This window comes from Typopeltis vanoorti, chromosome 15 (genome assembly GCF_054136105.1).
Source record: "Typopeltis vanoorti isolate ZY-2024b chromosome 15, IOZ_Tvanoo_1.0, whole genome shotgun sequence".
NCBI classification, from domain to species: Eukaryota; Metazoa; Arthropoda; class Arachnida; order Uropygi; family Thelyphonidae; genus Typopeltis; species Typopeltis vanoorti.
In genome coordinates, this window is record NC_143563.1 from 88,561,254 (window position 1) to 88,588,064 (window position 26,811).

The following is a 26,811-nucleotide window of genomic DNA, read 5'->3' on the forward strand; positions in this document are numbered from 1 at the left end:
GAACATAACATCAATGCAGGCACTGAACAAAGCACAACACCAACGCAAGTACCGAACTGACACGTTGTAACACGTTCACACACACACCGCTAGTCAATGTGAGAAAGAGACCTTGGTTGGAGAAAACATAGTGTGCTTTGCACAAGTCATATGACGCCAGCTTAATGTGAGTTAGTAGAATACACCACGTTTTCTCCCACCATGAATCAGACAAACCTCGCTGAAAGAGATTAGGGCCGGATCAAAAGAAGTAGAGGGCCGAATCCGGCTCGGGGGCTGCCCATATGAGATTTAAAGCATCAAAACTCAATCTGTTTTTCATTTCAAACCCTAAGCCTGCCTTCTTTACAACTACAGTTCACCTCAAATTTTCTAATTACATCATGCATTCGGTAAGAAACATGGAACAAACTTTTGTCAGGTTTGAGATTCCACACCAAAGGTTACCAAACCTGTGATCTCTACAAGATCAATCTTGCTCAAGATTTCCTTGCCTCATTTTCTTACTTTGATCTGCTGCATTTAACTCCAAATCCAGATAATGCTGACCTCTAATTATTTATCCTGGAAATCTGATCACATACAGCCTAATTACCAAAACAGTGATAAAATCTTCCTTGGAGACTTCAATGCCCATAATTCCAATTGGTTCAAATTCTCTAACTTCGCAGCCCAAGATGGAAAGGAAGCTAAACTAACTGATATCAGTAATGATCTAACACAAATCATTCTCCTGCCTTCTTCCAGCTAATCTGAACCTCGTGCTCTATGGCAATGAAATAGGAGAGGCCTTTGTCATTTATGTGCCCCTTTTCCAGTCTAATTATTGTTTCCATTCTGCTAATCCAAGATCATCCTCTGGCCAAATAAATGAACTTATTCTTGCTGGAATGATGACCTTTATTCCCCACTCAAATCAAAACCATCAATCCCTAACCAAGTCTTGATTCTCTAAAAAATATGAAAAACTACTCCAAGACAAAAATTTGGCATAACTTTACTGGCTCAAATCAAAAACCCCAGTTTCTCACTCAGCTTTCACTACAGCCCACATACTGTTAAAAAATAAATAAACAGATCAAAACAGACTCAAGGATCCAAATGCAAAAAGCATGTCTCCTCCTTAAATAGCATTCGAGCTTTCTATTAAGACTATTTGGTGAAAATTCTGCACTTCCATGTTTCCACCTCTCTCATCTCCTAATGGAACTATGGTGATATCACCCAAAGGTAAGGTAAATCTCTTGGCATCAGTCTTTTCCTCTAGCCATTATACAGATGACCAATGCAAATCTCCATCCACTTCACCATGAACTGCCCACAGAATGTCTTCTCTGTTCTTTTACCAAAAGGACATCACAAAAATACTGAAACAGTTATGATGTTAATAAGTCCCCCTGGTCTATATAGTATTCCTCCAAATGCACTAAAGGTTCATGCTTCAGAATATCCATTCTGCATTGCCTTTATAAGCTGTCATACTAATCCAGCATATACCCAACGGCTGGGAAACAAGCCTTTATCTAGTCTGTTCCTTAAAAAAGTCTAACATCAAACTATTACACCAATGTTCTCACCTCAGTAATCCTAAAACAACAGAAAGGTCATTAACGAACAGCCCCTACCTGGAGTCCCACCAATTAATTAATGATAGCTAATATGGATTCTGGCAGTCAGGCAGTCATACTGCAATGAATATCTTCTAGCTTACCTTATCCAACCAGAAAAAGTTTGGAGAAACTTAACGTAATCACTCTTGATATTTCCAAGATATTTTATAGAATCTAACATAGCCTTCTTTACCAAGCTATCTTTTTATGGTATCTCCCTCCCCTCTTTGTGATCAGATAGCAAGCTTCCACTCTGGTCATTTATGGTGAATAGTTTCCTCTCATTAGATGTTTCCATTAGTGCAGCAGTACTCCATGGCTCTGTGCTTCATTTGCACTCTACCTCATCTATATCAATGACCTTCTTTAACTAACCTCATGTATTCACTGATGACAATATAATCCATGGAGCCTCTGTAGCTCAGTCAGTTTTGACGATGCCTTTTGGCTGGAAAGACCGAAGTTCAGATCCTTCCGACATGAAGAACCTTATCAGGACTTTTCAACTGAAAGTAAGTTAGCTAATCTCATAGAGAAGTGACAGGGGTTTTCCTCATGCAACCAGGCAAACTGGTCAGGAGAACACATGCAACTGACAGACAAAATACATTACAACCAATAACTAGATATTTGTTTCATAAGATGGTACCATACTGCCCACATGGGAAAAAAAAATAATGAATAATAATAACAATAATAAAAAGTTGAATCTCTAAAAAAGCAATTGCAGTGAATCATTGAGGTGTTATATCAAATGCTAATTGGCTGTTATATCATCCTATGCTAATTAATTAATTAGCACATTCCATTTCTCTTGTACATTCAAACTCTTTGTAGTGCTCAAATGATTCAAGCTTCAAGATTATCTACAACCAATGATTTAAACAGCAACTTCTTTATCTTTCTAAAGTGATGTGAACATAATCTAGTAAAATTCAATGCTATTGAAACATAATCCTATCTTACTACTTGGAACTCACTTCAGTCTTCCTCACTTTTCACAATATTCTGATTGCCAACCAAGATGACTGTTTCTCTTCTTGGGTTGATTTTCATATCTAAACAATCCAAGCACAAACTCATCAGGATCCAATCAGTATCCTTTTTTTCCCCCTTTTTTTTGGTATCTAAACATTACTCCCCTTCTACAAAACTATTAACACTTCATACAACCAAAACTGCCATAAACAAAATTGGAAAAATTGAATTAGAATAGTGTTCTAAAAACCAAAACCTGCCTTAGAATACTTAATTTTATCTAAAAGCAATCCATTTAACAGATAAGATGAATTTCAATAACTCACATTTTGCTTTCTTAAAAATGCAAGTTTTTATTATTATTATTTTTTTTTTTAATTTTAATAAGTATTTCCATGGACTGAGTTCCACTAAACTGGCCACCACTATTCCTTCACTTTTTTCAGTATGAACATGGACGGCTGCTGGCCAACATCAATACAATTCAGCTCTAAACCTCAAAACAACTACTAATCCTCTTCCTTCATGCTGTCTATCTTTGTTCTTTAGAAGAGCCTTCCTCATACTGTTTTTCCCAATGAATACAACTCAGCTCTTTGAGAAACCTATTAAAGCTTCCTACTTTCTCTCTAAACATCTGAATAACAATGAACTATACAAATATCGCTGTTATTATTATTATTACGTGACACCTCCAAGGAATCCAAGCATTTATCGTGGAAGGGCACCCTACTCCACTCTACTATACATACACATCTAACTGTCTCCCCTCCTATTCTCCTGCTACACACCTTGGAGTCTTGGTGGCATACTCAGAAGAAAGCAGTTACTGATTTTAAAGTAAAAAATATGAAAGGGAACCCAGACCGGTTTCGACCTTTTTTGAGGTCTTGTCAGTTCTGCATCACTTCATCCTGAGTATTCTTGGTCTAGCTCCCACTGACAAGACCTCAAAAAAGGTCAAAACTGGTCTGGGTAGTGACCTCTCCCCATAATGTATAACATCATACATCTCCTAGGAGATGTGTTTTACATTATGGGAAAATACTAAGGACTGATTGCAGCTTGCTCCACCTTTACTATGAGTTGCCCTGTCATGAAAGATTGGTGTATCTTTGTATCTGCCAACGGATACAAAGATACTTTCATAGTCTCTATATTTGGCAGGAAACTCTTGTAGTTTCTATATTCGGCTATGAAATAATGTTGGATTCAATATCCACTTATTTTGCATTGCCAAAGTGAAGCCTTTTGGCTCTCTTTTTCAGTAATAATTAATTAATAAATAAATAAAGCATATCTGAGAATGAAGGAGAGGTTAGCAGATTAGCAATGAATCCATAAACCAACCTATATGGAATACAGAATATCATGCTACATGTATGAAGTATGGTCATGATTGTGATTATTCAAGTATACAAGAGCCTCCATTGCTGTCAGTTTCAATAATGCTCTATGGTTGGAAAGACCTGAATTCAAATCCCATCTAAGATGTGACGAGCCTTCATCAGGGCTTTTCAACTAAAAGTGAGTTAGCCAGTCTCATACGAAGACGGCATTTCCTCCAGGAAACTAGGATTTTTCATTCTGCAAAACAGACAAACCAGCCATAAAAAGCATGCAATTACAGACATAATATGTTGGCCTCGTAGACTGATTGCTTCTGGCTACGAGGCCAACATATTATGTAAGCATATTGAGGCCAACATATTGATTTTATCAGGCCTCGTAGCCTGATAAATTCAAAATAACTCAAGTATACAGTTCACTTGCTGCTGGTTTTTTGCCCCAACCCCCTCCTCATGGAGTTAGTAATGATGTAAATTTTTCATGTAATACTATCATATCCTGTACATCCCTTGCGGGTACATGGCAGGAATTTGATGATGATGATGATATTATAAATGGAAAATGTCAACAGAAATGGAGGAGACACTAAGACTCAGAGTGAAAACTGACATGTGCTTGTCCTCACTCACACATAGCAGTGGTAGAGTTTGACTTGATACTTAGGTTTTTCATATCACAACATAAGTAAAGACTAGCCATAAGACATGTGACAGTAATTCCAACCTCTTCTTTTTTCCCACCCATGACAAATGATACTGAGATAACCATTTTCCATGACATTAACTGGATATAAGAAAATATGATTTCTCCATCTTAACCTTTTTATTTTTTTAACACTGATCCTATACATGAGAGGTCGAAGAACTTATAAACACAACTGTGCTGTTTGTGAGATACAGGTGAGAATTTAGATAGAAGTTGGTTGGCATTTTCCTTGAAGAGTTGCAAGGTGTAGTTGTCTGGGAATATTTCATAATGATGGCTGTTTCAGAGGACACAGGTAGATGCAATAAAAGAGGAAAAGCAGGCATGGTGTTTGAGCTGCACTGAAAAGGGATGTTGGGCAGCTGCTGTTCTTGTTTTAACAGGCCTAAAAGAAAGAGGAATGATGGCTGACAGTACAGAGGAGCAGTGACCATTGAAGTCCTACAGAATAAACAATGCTAAAACACTGTATCTATGAGATAGAAGCTGAAGTGAATCAGTAAGAGAGGGATCAACTATGAGCTGAATTGCTCTGATCTGTTCTGCACCAAGAATTTTTTGGGAGGTTTTAGGTGCACCACCCCAAATGAGAGCTGTATTCTAAGGTTGGGCAGATTTATAATTTATACAGAGGAAGCTGGATGGATGTAAAACAGAATCTTGAGCATAAGAGATGCCTAGTTTTTTGCATGATGAGGAAACTACTGATGTGGTGTGTTATGACTAGAGAGAGAGAGACTGAAAGTAAATGTTAGTCCAAGCAGATATGATCCCGTCTGGGTTTATGTATTACTGAGAGTAAGCAAGCTGAGATCCTTTATATGAGAGAAAAGGCAAGACTACATTTTGGTGGCACTGAAGGTGACCAGATTGTCATTATCCCAGTGAAGGATGGCATACAAATGAACTTGTCTTGTCTTAAGCTTCACGAGCCATTAAGGCTCTTAGCTGTGAACTTCACAACCGTGACTGTCTCAAGGATAAGGTGGTTGGCCATATGTCTCCCGGTGTGTCCTATGCCTGTAGATGTGTGTTCATGGGGCCAGTTTGCCTGTTATGGGGGACAAAAACCCCAAGTTTCTGGGTGTAAAAAACCCCTACCTCCATACGAGACTGGCTAACTCACCTTAAATCAAAAGAGACTAGATAAAGGTTCCTCACGTCTTGTATGGGAATCGAACCCAGGGCTGCATCTATACTGACTGAGCTACGGAGTCTCCATGCAAATCAACAGATACACAAAATCAATCTGTAAGAAACAACACTGGAAAGTAAATTAATAATTTCACACATACCTTTGTTGTTGTGTGTTGTAACTGCCGAAGTGTACCCATGGGAGAGATTTTTGGTCATTCCTGAAAATTGATAAAAAATATCAAATATGCATTATACAGAAATAAAGTATATTGTTCTGCATAGATAAAATTATATTAAAAAATTCAGTTATCAGGTTTAAAACTACAATAACTGAATATGATTGTTATTATTTCCTTTAAATGTTAACTTTTCTTATCTCTTCACCTAACATCTAACAAGTATTGCATAATAAGTTATTAACACATGGAACTCATTGTACAAGGGGAAAAAATAATTTTCATGAGAGAAGAATTATTAAAAAAAAACAATTATCTTTACTTCTTATCTTTTTTTTTAAAAAAAAATTTTACATTACTATTAGGAAATCATGATTTTTTCACAATTTAAGAGTGATACGAGACTGATATCTGGAAGAGAGCTAAGGAAATATAGCTGCAACTATATTTCTTTTATATAAAAGGTGTGAGGAATGCTGTTAATTGGAACAGCAAGACTTGCAGTGTTTTTCTCTCCCATCTTTCCTAGTACTGAAAAAAGCCTTCAGTGACAATCCTATAAAACCCCTTGAATAACTTAAATGCTTCTATCATGTCTCCTCTTCTTTGCCCATCAGCTAATTTTTGAAGCCTACAGATCATCAATCTATTCTTATAAGGTGCATTTCACAGACCTGCCACAATCTTTGTCACTTGCTGCTGGATCCTCTCCACAACCATCACCACAGAATCAGGGAGTTCAGATCAGTGCGCAGTAGTGCAGATATGGCCTTATTAAACCAGTATATAGGGGGGGGGGACAATAACTTCTCTATCACTGCTTGTTAGTATGTTCTTCAACAACCACTTAATCTGATGTGTGCAGTTTTGGTTACTTTTGCAAATATGTCCTCTAAACTTCAACTCCCTGTCCGTAATAAGTCCATGGCCTCAGTTTCCTGCAGTATAGTTCCATTAATATATTGATAGTTGCGATCAGAAGCTGTACACAGCTTCTGATCAATTCCCAAAGGGCATCACCTTACACTTGACCACATTAAACTGGCAGCCATTTACCTTTGCCCATACTGCTAGTCTGTTTAAGACTTCCTAGAGAATCTGTGCATCACCTTCATTTACAATTGCTTTTTCCAGTTTAGCATCATCAGCAAACAACTGAATATTTCCTGTATCATAACAGAGGACAAATAATGAGACCTGTAGTCACTTGCTTTCTACTGGACTCAGCTCCTTCATAAATCACTCTTTGATATCTGTCCATAGCCACCCTCTAATCCAAATCACCAGATTCATATCCATCCTCATTTGCTCCAATTTATGCTATATGGAATTTTGTCAATGCTTTTGCAAAGTCTAGCAATGTCAATGAGTAGTCATTTCCCTTATCAACTCCATTGTCACTTGATTATAAAAAGTAAGCAAATCTAAGGCAAGACCAACCCTTCACAAAACCATGATGTCCATTACAGAGTATCATATTCCTATCCATCCAGTCCTGAATTCTGTCTTTCACCAATTTTTCCAATGCCTTAAACCACTACTCCCAAGATGCTCATTGGCCTATAATTTGCTACTTCTGTCTTGGAGCTTCCTTTATGCAATAGGACTATTTTGCCATTTCCATGCCATCGGCACCTTCCCACTACTGGGGTTTTAATTAAACAGCTTGGTTAGAAGTCCCTTGCACATTCTCGTAATATGTTAGCCATTATCACATAGCAAAAGTAGCTAAAATAGCTCATCAGATCATTTGGTTACTGAAGAATACTTTGACAAGCAGGTTATTGTTTTTCTTTATCAAGCCTTGATAAGACCCATCTTGACTACTGCATGCAGATCTGGTCGCCAGGGTTTCTTGGTGATGGGAAGGAGGTGGAGAAGATCCAGATGGTGGCAGGTCTGTGGAATGAACCTTACGAGAACAGGTTGAAGATTTATGGGTTACAGAAACTGGTTGATAGGTGGAAATGGGGTCATATAATTGAGACATTCAAATTACTGATGGATTTTTACAAAATTAATTCAGAGGAAATTTTTCAGAACAGGTGTGATGGTGAGAGAACTAGGGTCCATCCATGGAAACTGAGTAAGAGTAGTTAGCAAGGGTGTTAAGAACTAGGTTTTTTGCTTGGAGAGTGCTAAATGAATGGAATCGGTTGCCAGAGTCTGTTGTGGGTGCATGACTGTGAATGAGTTCAAAGCAAAGTATGACAGATACTGCGCAAATGCTGAATATTTCTTGATATGTTGTTTAAGGCCTCCCTCGATGAGTCTAAGGACTCCTTGGAGTTGTCCGTAATAATAATGACAATAGTAATATGCCATCTAATCCCATGGCTGTGTTCATATTGTGATTCTGCAATATTTTAAGCATTTCCATTTCTTCAAACTCCATTCTCCTATCGGTCAACGTCACCACCTAGATAGCACACTCTTGCAAAATGCTTACACTCGGTAATTCAACTATTTAGTTTGGTTCTGTTACCTGCCCACCAACAGCACTTTTTAAAGTCATCATTCCATAGTCATTCTTTCTTTTACTTGTTGCATAGCAAAAGAACTTGGGGTTTCTTTTGGCCTCATCAGCTAGCATTCTCTTATAATTAGCTTTGGCTTCCTTACCATACCGGTCACCCTTCTTGCCTAAGCCTTACGCTGCTCATCACCTGTTTCTTTATAATCCCTCCACAACCTTTTCTTAAGGTTATGGAAGAATTCATTAAGCAGGGTTTTTTGTGCAACTCCTGCTTAATGAAGCTATTCATCCATCTAACACCCACCTGATTTATTCTTCTGACTCTAGGTATACATTCAGATACTGTTTTCTTCAAACACCATTTGACCACCACCCATGCACCAACATCATCTCTCCCCTCCAAATGCTTATGCCACTGATCTGCTGAAAGCTGTTTTCTCAGTTTGTCATAATCACCTGCTTTATAGCTCCACATATATCCCTTCCTAATAGAAAATTCTGCATGTAAAAAGTAAAAAGAAGGATTCCAAAGTAAAAAGAAGGCAAAATAGTACCTCTCCAAGGTATGGTTCTAGGACTAAAGTTTCCTGCAGTTGTGGTCAAAGTGTTAAAGAAACTGGTTAGGAATAGAATACAGGATTGGGTTGATGGACATAGGACTCTTTGTGATGGTTAGCATAGATTTGTGAAAGGCAAGTCTTGTTTTAGCAATATGCTTACATTTTTTGATAAGGTGACGAATGTGTTGGATAAGGGAGATTCATACATAGTGATTTTCTTGGGCTTTGCAAAAGCATTTGATAGATTATCATATGACAGATTGTTGTATAAGCTGTATACAGTGAAACTGGAGATGGCTTGAAGATTGGCTTTCTGAATAATACCTGCAAGTGGTGTATGATGGAGATGTGTCTCAGAAAAGGAAGGTGCCCAGCAGTGTTTTGTTCTTGAAACCATACTATTTAACTTATTTGTTAATGATGTTTCATGTGGATTTGAAGATCCCCATTTAATGGAGATCTTCAAATGTTTGCTGATGATGCAAAATTAAATAGAATTATCAGAAGTACTGTTGATGTTAATTCTCTGCAGGAAGATTTGAATAGACTTTTAGCTTGGACAGAGGAGTGTTCTAGTTTTAATATTAATAAATGCAAGATGATCCACTCTGTGGTGCAAAGATATAAGACTATGTACTCTATTGGTGGAGCTCTGCTTCACAAAGTGGATGACATTTGGAATCTTTGGGTGATCGACAATAGACTAACATTCCAAATGTTGAAGACTGCATTCATATTGCTGCTAAGATAAAAAAAATACACTGATGTGTAGGGAGTATTGGTTATGCAGAGTGGTAGAAATTATTATTATTATTAAGAGAGTCACAGACTCATAATATGCTGGATAATAACTGGAATAAGAGACTCACAATATTATTATGAGTCTCTCATCTCTCCCTCTATGAGTCTGGAGTCAGACTCATAGAGGGAGGCCACATACTCCACACACCAGCTATAATACTTATTCTTCAATTCATTCACACTGCCTGCACTCACAAAATCCAATGGCAATCCATTCCAATCACGCACCACCCTCTGAGAGAAAAATCTAGTCCTCACGCCCTTCATTCTCAGCTTCTAAGGATGACCTCTCGTCCTTTCCCACCTTCCATAAATTGAAAAATTCCATCAGTTGAAATCCTGTATGACCCTTTCAGAAGTTTGTAAGTCTCAATCATATCACTTCTCTTTCTCCTGTTTGCTAGTGTCTGCAGTCTACAAATCCTCCATCTGTCTTTATAATCAGTATTCCATAATCCTGATATCATTTTTAACACTCTCTTTTGTACTCTCTCCAATATATCAGAATCACAACAGAAACCAGGAGACCAGACCTGTGCACAATAGTCCAAGTGAGGTCTTATCAAGGCCTTGTAAAGAAGCAAAATAACATCCTTATCTTTACATGTGAACGTTCGTTTCAGCATTGCAATTATCTTTTGAATTGTATTTGCAATCGTTGTCACATAGCCCCTGAACTATAACTTCCTGTCTATTAACACTCAAAGATCCCTAGCCTAATCCCACCAATAAAATACAACACTGGATATCTGATCATGCCAAAGTGAATGACTTTACATTTACTCACATTGAGCTGACACCCATTTTCACATGCCCACAATTCCAGCCTATTCAAATCATTGTGCAAATTCTGCATATCAGCAGCATTCCTGATTACCCTACCCATCTTTGCATGTCACTTGTCAAATCCTTCCCAATATCATAATTGTACAGATTGAATAACAGCGGACTAAACACTGATCCTTGTGGTATCTATTAGTCAGCTATCATCTTATCCATGCTAATATTGTATAACCCAAACCTATTTTATCCAATTTATGCAACAGTCTACCATGCTGTATTCTGTCAAAAGCCTTAGCAAAAATCCAAAAGTATCATGGTGTATCCATTCCCCTTGTCTAGTTCAATGGTAACATTGTTATAGAATGTGAGCATGTTGCTAAAACATGACTTTCCCTTAGTAAACCTATGTTATTCATTGCAAAGTAGAGATTCACTGTCAACCCATTTCTGAATGCGAGCCCTAACCAATTTTTCCAAAACCTTCACCACCACTACTCCCGAGATACTAATTGGTTGATAGCTGGATACATTGGTCTTTGCACCACCCTTGTGCAGTGAAATTACCATACATTCCTTCCATTCCTGCAGAATCTTCCCTATTCTGAGACTCATATTAAACAGCCTGGTCAAAGGACAGGCCAGTTCAGCTGAACACTCTTTTAGCACACGTGCTGACATTCCATCAGTCCCCATTGCTGAATTCTTATTCAATTTGTGCAACAGCTCTAATACCTCTGCCTGACACACCTGTGTTTCTTCATCTAGCGAAGAGGTAACAGTGAGCTCAATGTTGCATTCACCAGGTTGATAGCTTTTAACAAAATGGCCACTCATTAACTGAACAACCTCTTCTGCATCTGTAACCCTCACACCATCTGGATCTATAAGTTATTCATATTCATTCTTTCTTTTGCTCACAGCATATCGATAGAATTCTTGTGGGTTGTCTTATATGAGAGGAGACATACACAGACTTTGCTTTTCGTACAACAGTTGCGACTATTCTAGCCTGCTGCTTATAACGTTCATAACGGACGTCATCCTTATGCACATGGCATTCCTTCCACATCGTCCTTTTCTTAAGAATCTCTTGCTTAATAAGATTACACATTTGACTCCTACCATATTTATTCTTCGAACTCTCAGGACACATTTTGATATCACATCAATTAAGTATTGTTTAAACGCTTCCCATGCACTGTCGATATTCTTTCCATCCAGCAACCGATCCCATTCCACTGAACTCAGTATACTCCTGAGTTGGTCATAATTTCCTGTTTTGTAGTTCATCATGCAACCTTTTCTGAATGGAACATTCATAAACTTAGTCACTTCCCAAGTGAGTACTGATGATCGCTGTCACCAACGGGAGGCAGAATAGTTGAGTCTTTAAATAAAATGCCCTCTGACACTATAATCAAATCTAACGCTCTTTGACCTTGAGTTCCTTCTGTTACATGCTGCTTGAGGAAGTTGTCTCCTAACAGCTCAATAAATTCAGTTTCATTCTTCTCATGAGATTCTACTGTTACCCAATCACTATTTGAATAATTAAAGTCTCCCTTCGTGCTCATCTTTTCTAATTCGTGATGCATTTCTTCATCACTAGCAACTGATCCACCAGGTCTGTAACAACACCCCACTATGTAATTGATCTTGTTAGATTCCACCTCACACCAGATGGCTTCAAACTCAGTGACACATGAAATATTGTTAGTAGTAGTACCACAATCATAGGTCTCAACTCTAACTGGATTCAAATCATCCAATATCATAGCAGCACATCCCCTCCTCTCTACCCTTCCTAAAAATACTGTACCCTTGATACTCAATACCAGTTAGTAGGTCTGATTCTGATAGCCAGGTCTCACTAATACCTACAATCTGAGGTCACAACATATTGACTAAGGCAACAAACTCTACACTTTTGTTTCTGATACTCCTAGCATTCGTGTACAGACATAATAATCTACCTGTTTATACTACTTTTTGATGTTTCAGCCACTCTTCATGTTACCAACTTCCAATCTGATCCAATGTACTTAAAAATTTTCGTCGCAATTATTCTGTCAAATGCCTCTGCAAAGTGCCTAAAAATATCAAAGTAGAACCATTTCCTTTAACTCAAATGTCACTTTAGCTAGAAAGTGAGTAAAGGATTTAAGGAAAACCCCACCCCCACAAAGTAACACTATTCTCAAATATCACATTCCTATTCCACCTATTCCTGAATTCTGGCCTAACAATGTTTATAAAATCTTAATCACTAATCTCACGATGGCAACAGATCTATAATTTGTAACCTCTATCATGGAGTTTCTTTTATGCAATGGAACCATCCTGCCTTACTTGCCAGTGCTGAGTCCCACATTAAACAAATCTATCAGAGATACTATTAATTTTTGTGCACTTTCTCATAATACATAAGTGGATATTCTACCAACTCATAATGCCATATATGAGTAAAGATTTTGTAATATTCTGAGCACAACTGCATTCATCGACATCAGTTACTGCATTAACCACCACCTGGTTGATACATGCTTAATGTAATCACCTAAGCAATGCTACAAATCTATTTAACTGCCAGCTGACTTATCTCCTACCACTGAGCATGTATGCAATTTGTTACTACTTACTTCAAACATCCTTTGCCCATTTACCATGCAGTGAAAGCATTCTTCCCTTGCAGTTTTTTATGTTATGATACTGCTTCAAAAATTTGCCACAGTCATCAACTCTGCAGTTACACAATTTCACATGCCTGGCTACCTTACAAATCAAGACTGCATGAACATCCTCCCTAATCAAAGGCAACGCTATGAACAAACATCTGATCCAGTCCACTCTGGCATAGGCTATTTTAGGTAATTATCTCTCACAAGTTGCTTAAATTCCATCTTCTTGCTTCCCATGTATCTTTTCCTGATTCCAATTATTATAGTCTTCTATAATAATTACTTACCCTGTGCTTAGAGCTAAATTGCTGATGCATGCTATCTACATCTTCTAGTGCACCGACTAGATCTATAGCAGCATCTATATTTTGTCCTGTTGGCCTCTATCTCACATCAAACAGCTTCTAATGCACTGCTTTCTACAAACTCACTACTACCACCCTTTGCCCTTTTGCTAAATCTCTACTTTGATTGATTGTAATTCTTCTGTTATCATCAACAATACTCTCCATGCCCCAAATCCTGTTGCATCTTCCCTGTGCTGATGTATTATTAATATAATGTCCTATATTAATAATACAGGACATTATATTTATATACAGGAAATTCTTGGGCTATAACGTCTATTGTTTCAGTACATGGACTATTCATGAAAAGGGATGTGAAGTCAAGGCTCACAAGATGAAATTGAGTGGAATTTCTGAAGTAGAAAGCAATCCATCCAGGTTCTATTGGATACATAAAGGAAATTCTTCTTTAATAAATTATAACACCGGAATAAACTCACGTAAAATATTATTTTATTAGAATACTTTTTGCCCGATTATAAATGGCATCTTCAGTATGTGTGAAAAGATAATTGAACAATAACTGACAATCCCAAAAGGTGCCACCAAAATAGCTAATGTAAGATAACTAAAAAAGGTCATTAAATTTATTAACTTATTAAAATAAAAATAAATTGAAAAAAAAAAAGACCATTGAAACTATTTAAGTTAGGAGAGTGAAGTAAAGTTTCACATGTTTCTTTATAAAACTGTACCATGAGGAACTGACTTGACTTCACTCTCCAAACTTAAACAGATCGGATATCACCTTTGTGGGAGATAGTACTTTTTAAATCAGATAATCTTTCGTAACTTTATTTTATTTAATTGTGTGTATATATTTTTATTTATTTATTTTTTTAACAAGTTAAAAAATTTAATGACCTTTTTTAGTTATCTTATATTAACTATTTGGGTGGTGCCTTTTGGAATTGTCAGTTATTCTTTGATTAGCTTTTTACATGTACTGAAGATGCCTTTGACACTTAAGGCTAAAATTATACTAATAAAATAATATTTTACATGAATTTATTCCGGTATTATAATTTATTTAAATATGTCTACTCACAGTATTTCCTTAATGAAACAAAATTCTTCTTAATGTTTCTCTTTCTAACGTGCATTTAATCTGGGGATGTAGGTGTCGATTTTTTTGTAAAAATGAATGGAGTTACATAGGCAAAGTGGATACTAGATCCAACATTATTTCAAGGCTGAATGTTTGTAGAAACTATGAAAGTTGAATACTATGTGAATGGAGTTCTGGCTCTGTGTGATTCCATACTGCAATATGTCAACTATGTATCATAGCCAAATAGATGGTTTGGGGTGAAGAGTAGGGTGGCCAGACGTACCCCATTTACTAAATTAAATTTATAAAATACCCCTTTTGTAAAATCTTAAATGGGGTACGAAAAATACCCCTTTTCGGTGTTTCGGACATAATATCCATTTTTCTGTACTAAATAAATAAATATTGACTATTGCCTTTACTGTGAATGCCACCAAGTAAGCAAAATGTAAATACTACAAATCATATAATACCAAGTTTAGGCGATTATATAAGAAGAAAATTAGCCGTGGGTAAATATTTTGTTGAAATGCATTCTCAAAGACTCGAAAAACAACTTTGTATCCTACTTATATAGATCGTTATAGGATATTTATATTATGCTTACTTTGTAATGCTTGGCACCTGTCACAGGCCCGACACGAGGGGGAGCGGGCTCCTGAGGTCACTAGTTGAGATCTTTTTTATTTCATTGTATTAACATAAGGCAATAAATTCTATAAATGCTACTTTAATAGTTTTCACAGAATGTCCTCTTCATTCTGAATTTTACGGTTGTATTAAAAAATGAAAAATTGCTAAAAGAAATTCACTCGAATAAAAAATATTGTTAGGTAAATACTTCTCTTTTGATAAAATAAATCAGGTTTACTGAATTTATATTGTAAATGATTATGCAAGCATATCATGAGAATATTTCTAAAAGTTTACATTAGTGTTCATAACTGCCAAAATAAAATATTTAAATTTTGTTTGGACTTGCTATGAATTTGACCAACTCTGTTTCATGCATTTGTAAATTGTGAAAATCTACAAATATAGAAATAAAATAATCTTATTATAATTGTTCGTTCTTTATGTTTGATAGTGCAATTATCCCCAAGGCCAATAATGAATACCCCCAAAACCAAATTTTTAATCTGGTCACCCTATTGAAGAACAAAGATTCTTTTTTACAGATAAAAGTTTGCTAATAATGGCAAACCCATCACAGTTCCTTCCACTTGTTAGTATAGTTCTTTCCATGTTAGCATATCTGCTCTCCAGCTGTGAATTTGAATCCTGCCAAGGGCATGGATGTTTGTGATTGTCCTACTAACCAATTACCACATGTACTGCTGTGACCTGTGTCCTGGCACAGTATGATCTTTGATGTCTTTGCAACATAAAAATCAAATAAATAAATATATCTTTTCATGTGAACTATCTTGATATGACTGTGAATCTGATTAGATCCAATATGTCTGATGGAAATTCTTGGGCTATAACATCTATTGTTTCAGTACATGGAATATTCATGAAAAGGGATGTGATGTCAAGGCTCACAAGATGAAATTGGGTGGTGCCTTAAACTGACACCATCACATTTGAAGGTGTCAGTTTAATGTCTTATATTCTTGTGCAAAATTCTGCAGAACTTTTTTCTATTGAAGAAGTTGAGTGATGTTGTCCATTCTATCTACCTATGGAATGGACAATAGGCCATTCTTTCGTATAGTTTTGGTGCTCCATATGCTCTGGAAGGGGGGGGGGGGTCTTGCATGGTAGGTTCTGAGTTTTTTTAACAGTGTCTTAGTCTATTGATGCTGTTTTGTCCAATAGCTTATTAAGTTGGCTTTTGGTAGGATCTTTATTAACCAGAGTATGTATTCTCATTTTGTAGAAGTAGTTTCATATGCTGTTCATAGGTTTAAAGACTTTGCAGTTGTCAACTCAGATAGTGGTATATTCAGTTCTTACAGTTTCGTATCATAAATTACTTTGTTTTGAGGTCACCAGTCTATTAGCTTGATCGCTGGAAAGATAACTGATGTTCTTTTCGATGTTGTGCATGAAGTCAAGATAGGGAATTCATTTGAGTGAAACTGCAATATGTCTGCCGTTTGACCAGATAGATTAACTACCCAGTTAGTCTATCTGGTTGCCACTTGTCTGTGGGGTAAACTGACTTGCTAAATATTTATCTCAAAAAATGCAGGCACAAGAGCTCTTGAAAAAAAATACCATACAGGCGAATAAGAAATATGCAACCCTATTGGAAGGACTGCAAAAAAACAATTCCAGATTACCTGCAGACAAGTAGGTAGTTAATCTATTTGGCTGCACACTAACTTTATTATTATTGTACAAGTACTTCCATGGAGTCCAAAGACTCATCACGGGAGACCCAATTTATCCACACAATCTATCATACATTTCCTTGAACCCACTAAAAGAAAAAGCACCCACAACTGACTATGGCAACCCATTCCATTTACAACTCTCCAATTGAGTTCTCACCCCTACTAACCACAGCCACACCTTTACTCAACTTCCAAGGATGACCTCTTTTTCTGTCCCCCTCTAACCAAGTGCCGAAACATTTCCCCTGCTTCAATCCAATAAAACCCTTTAAGTAACTGAAATGTTTATAACATGTTCCCTCTTTTTTTACCTATCAATCAACTTCTGCAACCCACACACCCTCCATCTATCCTCACTGGGAATGTTCCACAGACCACTCACCATTTTGGCTGCTCACCTCTGCATCCTCTCCACCATTTCCTCATCCCCAAGAAATTCAGACCAGACCTGAGCACAACAATTAATTCAGAAGTGAACATATCAAGTCCTTATAAAGAGGAATAACAACTTCCCCAACTCTACTTGTTAGTGCATTTTCTTCAATAGCCAAGTAATCTTATTCACAAACTTAGCAACTTAGCAATATGTCCTCTAAACTTCAACTCTCTGTCTGCTACCACTCTTTAACCCTAGTTCATCTTTTCCTAGAGTAAGGTTCCAATCTGATACAGATTACACAGTTTGTAATCTGTTTATACCAAAATGCATATTTCTCCACATCAAGCTGACACCCAATATCTTTTGTCCATACTGACAGCCTATTTAAATCATCCTGCAAGCTCCACATCTCCTTGATTCACTATTACTCTACCTAATTTTGCATCATCAGCAAACAACTGAATATTTCCTTTCAGGTTATTTCTTATATAATTTATGTACAAATTAAATAGTAAGGGTCCTAGCCGTGAACCTTGTGGCACACTATTATATAGTCACCAGCTTTCGTCTGGATTCTGCTCCTCCGTATATCACTTTTTGATATCTGTCTAGCAGCCACCTTCTTATCCATATAACCAGCATCATATCCATCTCCACTTGTTTTAATCTGCGCAGCAGAATCATCATGTAGCCATTTCCCTTATCCAACTCAACTGTCACTCCATTATAAAAAATTAATAAATTACAAGGGCATGACCGATCCGTCACAAAGCCATGTTGCCCCTTATTGAGTATCATACTCCTATCTACCTATTGCTGAATTCTCTTTTGGTATAATTTATCCAGCACTTTTACCACCACTCCTGAGATATTGATTGGTCTATAATTTGCTACAGCAGTTTTAGAACCTTCCTTATGCAAGGGATTATTTTGCCCTCTTTCCACTCTCTTGGAACTCTACCAGAGCTGACTTAAAGATCGTAGTCAGAGGTTTTGCCAGTTCCCTTGCACATTCCTTCAAAATGTGAGCTGATATCCCATCTAATCCCATAGCAGTATTCACAGTGAGATTCTGCAATATCCCAAGAAACTCCAATTCATCCACTTCTGTTCCCACATACATCTGTCACATGTCACAGCATTATCCTTACTTTTATGTACAGCCTTGCAAAGTGGTCACTCAGTAGCTCACTATTTCATCTGCTTCTGTCACCTCATGACCACCAACACTCATTAAACTTATTCTTCCTCTTACTTGTCACATAGTGAAAAAACTCTTTGGGATTTCCCTTGTACTGCTCGGCTAGTTTCTTCTCATAATCTGATTTTGTCTTCATTACCATACTGGCCACCCTTCTTGCCTGACCCTTGTACTGTTCACCTTTCTCCTTATATACCCTCTACAGCCATTTCTTTTTCTGAATCATGCCTCAAACTCCTACCTTATTAAACCTTCTTATCTTAGGTAAACAATTCAATTAGCAAGGTTTTATGCCATGGCACAGCTTCAAGCTTCATCCTAAGCTTGTCATAATCACCTGCCTTGTAATTCCACATTCTCCCACGTGAAGACTGTATGGTCACTTTCCTCCAATCGGAGGCAATGTGGCCACCTTAGTTATGGATAATTCTTCTGATCCTATGACCAGGTCCAATGCTCTTGCACCTCAAGTTCCCTCCATAACATTAATTACTTGTGTGTGAGGGGGGGGGGGGGGGGACAGCACCTCAAATAATTACAAATTACTTGTGTATAAATTCCATTTCCTTCCTGCCATGTGATCTCTCTTCCCTCCAATCTATATCCTTAGAAACCCTAGCCTATAGCAGCAACCAAACTTATATTTTGTCTTATTGGCCTTGATCGCACATCAGACTGCTTCAAATGAACAGCCACTCTCCCACCGATTCCTTTTGGCTGCAATTCATCTGCTATTGTCAGTGGTATTCCCTCTCCCCCATCCTTTCTTCCCTGAAAATACTACCTCTCACATTTTATTCCTATAACTGCTACTTCACCTGGAGTTAGCACTACTAATGCTAAAAACTCCTCCCTCTTGTTTCTGATACTTCTGGCATTAGTATATAGAAACTGCAGCACTCCTTTAGATCTCCAACCAACTTTACTTCCTGAACTGACTACCCGCTACAAAATTTTGGCTTGAGAGACTAGATTCTGTACTAGTTTAGGTCATTCTCACACTCACTTGCCTTGTGGGTGCCTTCACACAGACATTCACCCTAACTGCTTAAGGTTTTCCTGAATTTGCACTTCAGCATGCTCAGTGAACACAACTCTCTCTCTCTCTCTAGACAGCTAACAAGAAAACCATTTAGATGCAGTCCATTCTGCCAAACACAGGCCATAGGTCCACAAACTATATCATTCCTTCTACACAACTTGTGTATTGATTCGTTTGCTATCAACGCCCTGCTCCTCAATTTGCCTCTATCACAGCATGGCAGGAGACTTACAAGATCTTGATTTTTACCTCAGATCATCTGCTTCTTTTTCTTCTCGGCCCTGCTAATCTCTTGCTACTTCTGCAACTTTTCAATTTTGTGCTTTATCCTGTGAAGGATAACATTATAGTATGCTATTTCCTTATTTACATCTATTTAATTCTCCTGTATTTCCATTGCTGCACGTTCAACATTAATTCCAACATTGCTGTTTTCCATTTTACTGTCGATACTATGTGCTGTACTACCATTTGTTTTGTTCTCGCCATCTAACTGGCACTTACTGTCGAAACACTTAACACAAACTCATTCACCCATTTCACTCTTCATCTATAAATCCTTTAATTTTCACGACAAATACATCTCACACAAACTGAACTGTACCAAATCACTTCAAATATTTCATCTGATACATAAGATGAAATATTTTTTAAATAAATATAATTTTCTATTGTGCCATATGTGTGATTCTTTAATTATGGGAACTGCACAGGTCTCGCTATACAAGAAAATAATTTAGGATAGTTTTCATACTCTGCAACATCTTACATTAATACAGTATACAACAATGCTTTTCATTTATTTATTTTTTTTAATGCAAACCCCACTTTCAAAAGTTTGCAAATCTATAAAACATTAGTATCATTAGTAGCTAATTAAGGGTTAGATGATTTAATAATCCTGGTGGAGAGACCACATTAAGGAAGTTTTTTTTTCAAGATTTGTGAAATCTCTAATAAGCAGAATGGTGCTATCACAACAGGAGATGAAACAACCAGCTAGTGGGATTCAAACTCACTGCCTGTGAGACAAAGAGCAGCAACATAATTCACTCACCAAACCGGCTGTCAACCACTTCTATACCAGATACGAGCATCATTTTTTCCTCTCTCCAACTTTGCAATAAGCAAACAAATGAATGTATGCACCCTTTCTGATCATGTGCAAAATGAGTGGAATAGCAATCCACTCAGCCTAGTAGGCTGAGTGGACAGCATTCCAACATGAGCAAATCTGAGAGTGACATGGAGATGGTCTTTAATAACATCAAGTATCAGATGATTTTAAATACCCACTGTGAGACCACCACCACTACTAACTAACATATAAGGGTCGTAAAGAGTATAAAGTACCACACTTGGTCTGTAGTAGGGTTTGAATTTCACAAACATTTTTTTTATTTTTGGGAATCAGGAAATGATAGTTCCCAAGAATTCTCGAAAATTTTATTTTATTGATTTATTATCACGCCTTCTCTTAAATAAGAATTTTTGTATTTGTTCTACTTATAAAATGTTATAATAATGAACTGCACATTTTAGTTTATAGGAAAAAAAGTAGAATTTAATTAGTATTAGATATCAAAAAAAAGAAAGATGCAATATTTGATGATTGTAAACACACCCACACATATATATTATACATATAGACTGGAACATATATAGATATACATTATATATTTGTTGAAAAATATATAATGTTTATAATTTATTCTTAAAATAGAATTAGAAACACAAGGCCTTAATTAAAAATAAATCTGAAGTAGAAAAATTTTTCCTTTTGGGTTGACATGGATTTAACTGTTAGTAGCACATCTAATAAAATTTTTGGGTTTAGTGCCAGTACACACACACAGCTTCATATAAATTCATTTCACTTTTCAACAATGAAATACTTTATTCGACTGAATTGACTTTGCCTTTGTTTTGAAAATTAAAATCTCTCACTATGTGTTTTTAAATCTGATTCTAATTTTCCATTCCCTTTGATCATATTATTTTCTGCTTCAAACTTCTATTGAACAACCTTTTTCTTTGAAAATATGTACCATTATTGATTTCACAGATTGTGTAATTTAATTTTTATCTTCTCTAATACAAAAATCATCATTAAGTCACATTTAACCAATAACTGATAATAAGACTATCTTTGCATTTAAAAAGTGACTCTTTAGTTCTTTCAAAAACCTTCTTACTCAATCTGTTTTCAGAGAATTCTGTTTTTCCAAATCACAAAAGGGGAAATCTAAAAATTCTTTTACTTGTTAGTAGTAGTAGTAGATTTCTGCCATGATTGCTAGTGCTTCAGCTGCAAATATTACAGGTTTTAAACAATTTATTGTCAGCAATTATTGAATACTTATCTTTTTTTAAATACATCTACCCATATTGCTTCTGCATGTTTAAAAATCCAGAATTACCATGAATACAAAAAGTTACAAACTGGACACTTTACTTTTTACAAAACAAATGACATCAAAAGCAAATCACTGAGAGCAGCTGCCATCCTGCTATCAATGTCTGTCATGCCTTAACTTTAAAAAGTCTCAAACAAAACTGAAATGCATTGATACTACAAACTTGTCTTTTTCTCTTGCTATCAGCATACAGTTTTCACAATTAAAAACAAAATTAGTAAATAATCAAAAAACTTCTTATGTAAAACATGCTCATTTCATCAACAAAAACAAAACTAGTAATTAATCAAAAAAACTTCTCTTATGTAAAACATGTTCATTTCATCAACATTTCTTGAAATGCTGATAAAAATAATAAACCAATTTGAAAATTATTTTGCTGCTAGATCTGATTACTGATTCAAACATCTGCTTTCACCAAAAATCTGAAATAATCCTTAATGAAACCACAACCTCCATCTCCCATTACATTCAAAATCCCAAAGACTGTCCATGCCTCGGCTCTTTGACAAATGCCAAAGCAATCCAAGATAAAAATTATGCATATCATAAATAGCTTGTGATCAAAACCCCAATGTAGCATTCTCAGCATACACTGCAGCCTGCAACTTCTGTTATTTAAAAAATAAATAAACAATAATAATTCAAATCTGACTTGTAAAAAACCAAATGCATAAAACCTGCTTCCTACTGAAATGACAATTGTCTTCTAGTTGCTTGTCAGCTGTATCTTTGGACAATGTTACCGAGATAGCATGGTAACATCACCTAAAGATAAAGCGGACCTCCTGGCATCAGTCTTCTCCGACACTTGTAACAACCTAGATGACTCACTTCCCTACTATACCAGGAACAGTGTGCAGACCTCCTCTGATCATTCACCATAAAGATATCAAGAGAATTTAATAGCTTGAATGCTAACAGATTTCCTAACTAGATTATATTTCCTGAATCATGTGCAAAATTCACATCCAGAATTAACACTATTTATCACCTATACAAACTGTCATACTTGTCTGCATCTATTTATCCAGCAAAATGGAAGCAAACCTATATTGACTCATCCAAAAAAAAAAAAAAAAAATGGTGGAAGGGGGGGGGGTCGGCCAGAGTACCCCATTGCCCTCATCTCAATTCTTTAGAAAAACAAAGGACGTAATCAGTAACCAACTCTTTTAACTATGTGGACTTCCACCAATGAATTAGTGATCACTAAATGAATTCCACTAATCTCACTCCATAGCTCAAGTTTCTCTTAGAAAAACTTGTGGTGTCACCCTTGATACTACCAGTGCATCTGATCAGTTCTAACATACAGAGTATCCCAGAACTCATCCTATACATTAATGATCTTCTATCACTAATCTCAAATCCTATTATTAAGTTTTTCTGATGACAAGCTGTGTAGCGGTTCAAATGATCCAAGTATCAAGATCTTGCATAACAAATGCTTGAAAGACTATTCTTCTATCATTCTCCATTGAACTTCAAAGCAACCAAAACGCAGTCTTATTTTATATATATAAAATCTCACTTCACTCCCCTTTACACTGTATAATATTCAGATCCCTAGTCAAGATCAGATTTCCTTCTTGGGCCAATCACCTTCACAGATGCTCTTTCTACAGTGTCTTTTCAACATGTATTTTCATGGGTTCTGCTCCATCAAACTGGCTTTTACCATTCCTCCAAACATGTAAAACATATGCAGATGCCATTCATCCATAACACTGCTTCACGTTCAGCAAACCAAATTTTTACCCTTCCCTTTTAATTCCATCTACCTCTTCTTCGTGTCCTTCCTAATAACCTGCCTTCAAATAGCAGTGTCGTTTATAAGATTTGTGACATCTCCTGTTGAGTTGATATAAAAACTCATTCTATAACTTATTCCTTATCTCAAGGCAGCTGATTGAGGTTGGCCAAGAAGCCTAATTAGCATATTACCATCTTATCGTCTGTGACCTGTCCTCATAAGTGGCCATTGATGAGAATGAGTCTGTGACTATTGAGGATGAGCCTGGGTCTCTTGCTGACAGAGTATCGGTGACTGAGAGATTTATATGGCTGTCACTGCACCTCCTATCTGGAAATTTTTACAATCACTCAGACATTTCTGAGTACAATATTTCTTTCACCTACAACCATACTTAGGATTTGCCTAATAACAGTACATTCGGTTTCACCTCTCCATTTCCCAAACGTTGCAGTGTAAACATTCAAAATCTCAAGCTCACAACAATACCTTAAATATTAATCTGTTCCATTCTTCAGCAGAAGGAAGAGCTCATTGAATTTCTTCTACAAAAACACAATCCTATCTCCCACAAAAAAACTTCGCACTTTTTTCACACAAAGGTATTTCCTCTCACTAAATTGCTACCTTGCACAAATCAACCCAACAAGAGAACCGTGCTCTTATCGGGGTGATGCAACAAAAATCTGCATAAAAATTATTAATACTATTCCCATTTTGTTGTTTATTTGCTTCTTTTTATCACTCTCCAAGAAACAATATCAAAATCATTAAGACTACAATAAAAATTCATATACAAAAAGGAAAGAAAAACATCCACATCTTATGTAGCCATAACACAATAATGTGCTACCACTGACTAGCATATAAAATCAGACTTATTAATTCTCACAGGATCTCAACAACCGATATCTACTTCAATTAAACAAACTATGTTCTAAATTATTTCTTTTGTCGAGACAGTACTACCTTTACGTTCATAAGATGTGACAATTCAAGTCAGAAAACAAAACCTAATCCCATATTAATGATCAATTCTGGCACCAAATTTCCTTGCTAAACCATGCTGCATTTATTTGCAATACCCATCATTAAGCAAAAAAATCTTTGATTATCTCTTAAAATTATTTCTGATATCTTTGATTATCTCTTAAAGTATGATTTTCTGCACCCTGAATATCAAAATAGCAAGGTCCTCTTTTCTTGGGGACTTCAATATTCTCAACTGATGATGGCCTCCCATCTCCAATTCCACTGAATGATACTGAAGTATTTGCTAATAGCAATGATTTAACATAAATTTTCCATTAGCTATCAGAATAACAGATACTACTCACTATTCTTCAACACTGAGGATCTTTGCTTGATCTCCTTTCAAAAATAAGAAAAAAAAAAAAAACTAAAATTGTAATGAGATTATGACAGTTACTCTCACAAGAGAGTTAACTTTGTTCATCCTCAGAGCTTTGCACTCAGCATATGCTGCAGGTTGCTACAGCTGTAAACAAACTAAATCCAATAGAGATTTTCCTCCTACTCAAATTGCATTCATGCCTTATAATCCTTCAAGGATAGCGACTGCAACTTCTTCAGCTCTTTCACGACCAGGTGGTACTACTCTGAAGATAAGGCTGAACTTCTGATATCCTTTTTATCCTATTCCTGTATAGATGACCCAGGCAAATCAAATGGATCTTCTATTTGATTGATTTGCCAAAACAAAAAAAGAGACACACAGAAGAATCCTGAATACAACTTGTCTTTAAGTTCTGATAGTAGTTCTCCCAAAATTTGTACTCTGGAACCAACACCCTTCTTATACCATCTTTAGTATTTGTATAGATATATATTTTAAAAAAAAAAAAAAAAAACCTATTATCTTCACTTGAGTTTCAAGTGAAGTGGAGGCCTGCCAATTACTTAGTAAACAACGAAGTAGATTTGCCACTCCAAATCTACAGCATCATTACTCACCTTTGGACATAAATCATGTATAGGTCTGAAGAAATCTGTATGTTTGCTCTTAACACATCTAGGACTTTTAATTAGGTCTAGATGAGAGGCCTTCTAAACTAGCATCTCATCGTCTGACTTTCCAACTGTGTCACCAGCTTCCTTTCTAATTACATACAAGTGCACACGTGTGATCGTCTTTCACTTACTGGAAATTCTATCAATAAGTCTGCTTATTACAGTAGCCTGGATTCATATTATTCATTTGCCAAATCTTTCAGTTCAAAACAGTTAAGCTTCAAGACTGTCGTCTTTAACCAATGTACTAAATTCTCCAGAAAGGTGATGGCAAACTTATTAATTTTGATGCTACCAAAATACAGTCCTGTCTATGTAATGAATCTGGTAGAATCACATTGTAAGTATGAAAGTAAAATTATTTGCTTTCAACAGCCTTTTCTTGCAAGAACAATCTCACTTCAGTTTCCCTTATTATTGGTAATAACTTGGGTCTCCAGAGAGGATCAAATTTCTTTCCCACTGTGACTTCTTCCCATAAATTTTTCAGGCATCTAAATTTTTGGTTCTCTTAAAAGACAACTCTTAAAAGATGTCGTGGAGGGAACATGTGGATCAAGAGTTTTGGATTTGGTCATACCATAAGAAAATCTGAATGTGCCTGGGATGTCATCATACTTTCCTCCAGATGGTGAAAGTATGTAGTCCTGACCTAAAGGATAATTAGGCATATAGAAGTAAAAAGGTAGAAGGAATTTATGTGGAATTATAAGTCAGTAACTATCACAGACTCAAAAACCAGCTTGCAGCAGTACAATGGGGGAAAAATTTTGAAAAAAGAAAAAGAGGTTAGTAGTGCATGGGAGATACTTAAGAAAAAATCTGATGGCAATGGCAGATTGTATACTTCAAGTAAGAAAGATAAAGGTATGTGGAGTCAAACAGATGACCAGAGATATTAAAGAAAAATTGAAGTTGAAAAATGTAACATGAGGAATGTAAGGTTCAGGTAAGAAAGAGACTAGTATAGTAAGGAGAAAAAAATTAGAAT

At 36.3% G+C, this 26,811-nt stretch overlaps 1 long non-coding RNA gene across 1 annotated transcript in view; it reads right to left on the bottom strand.

The window, feature by feature from the left end:
* The window catches only part of LOC150098959 (uncharacterized), an 89,596-nt gene that overhangs the window by 45,565 nt on the left and 17,220 nt on the right, over positions 1-26,811 (bottom strand). The window contains exon 2 of the long non-coding RNA XR_016549448.1: positions 5,939-5,998. This is a non-coding gene — a long non-coding RNA (uncharacterized LOC150098959). The remainder of the gene's footprint in view (positions 1-5,938; positions 5,999-26,811) is intronic.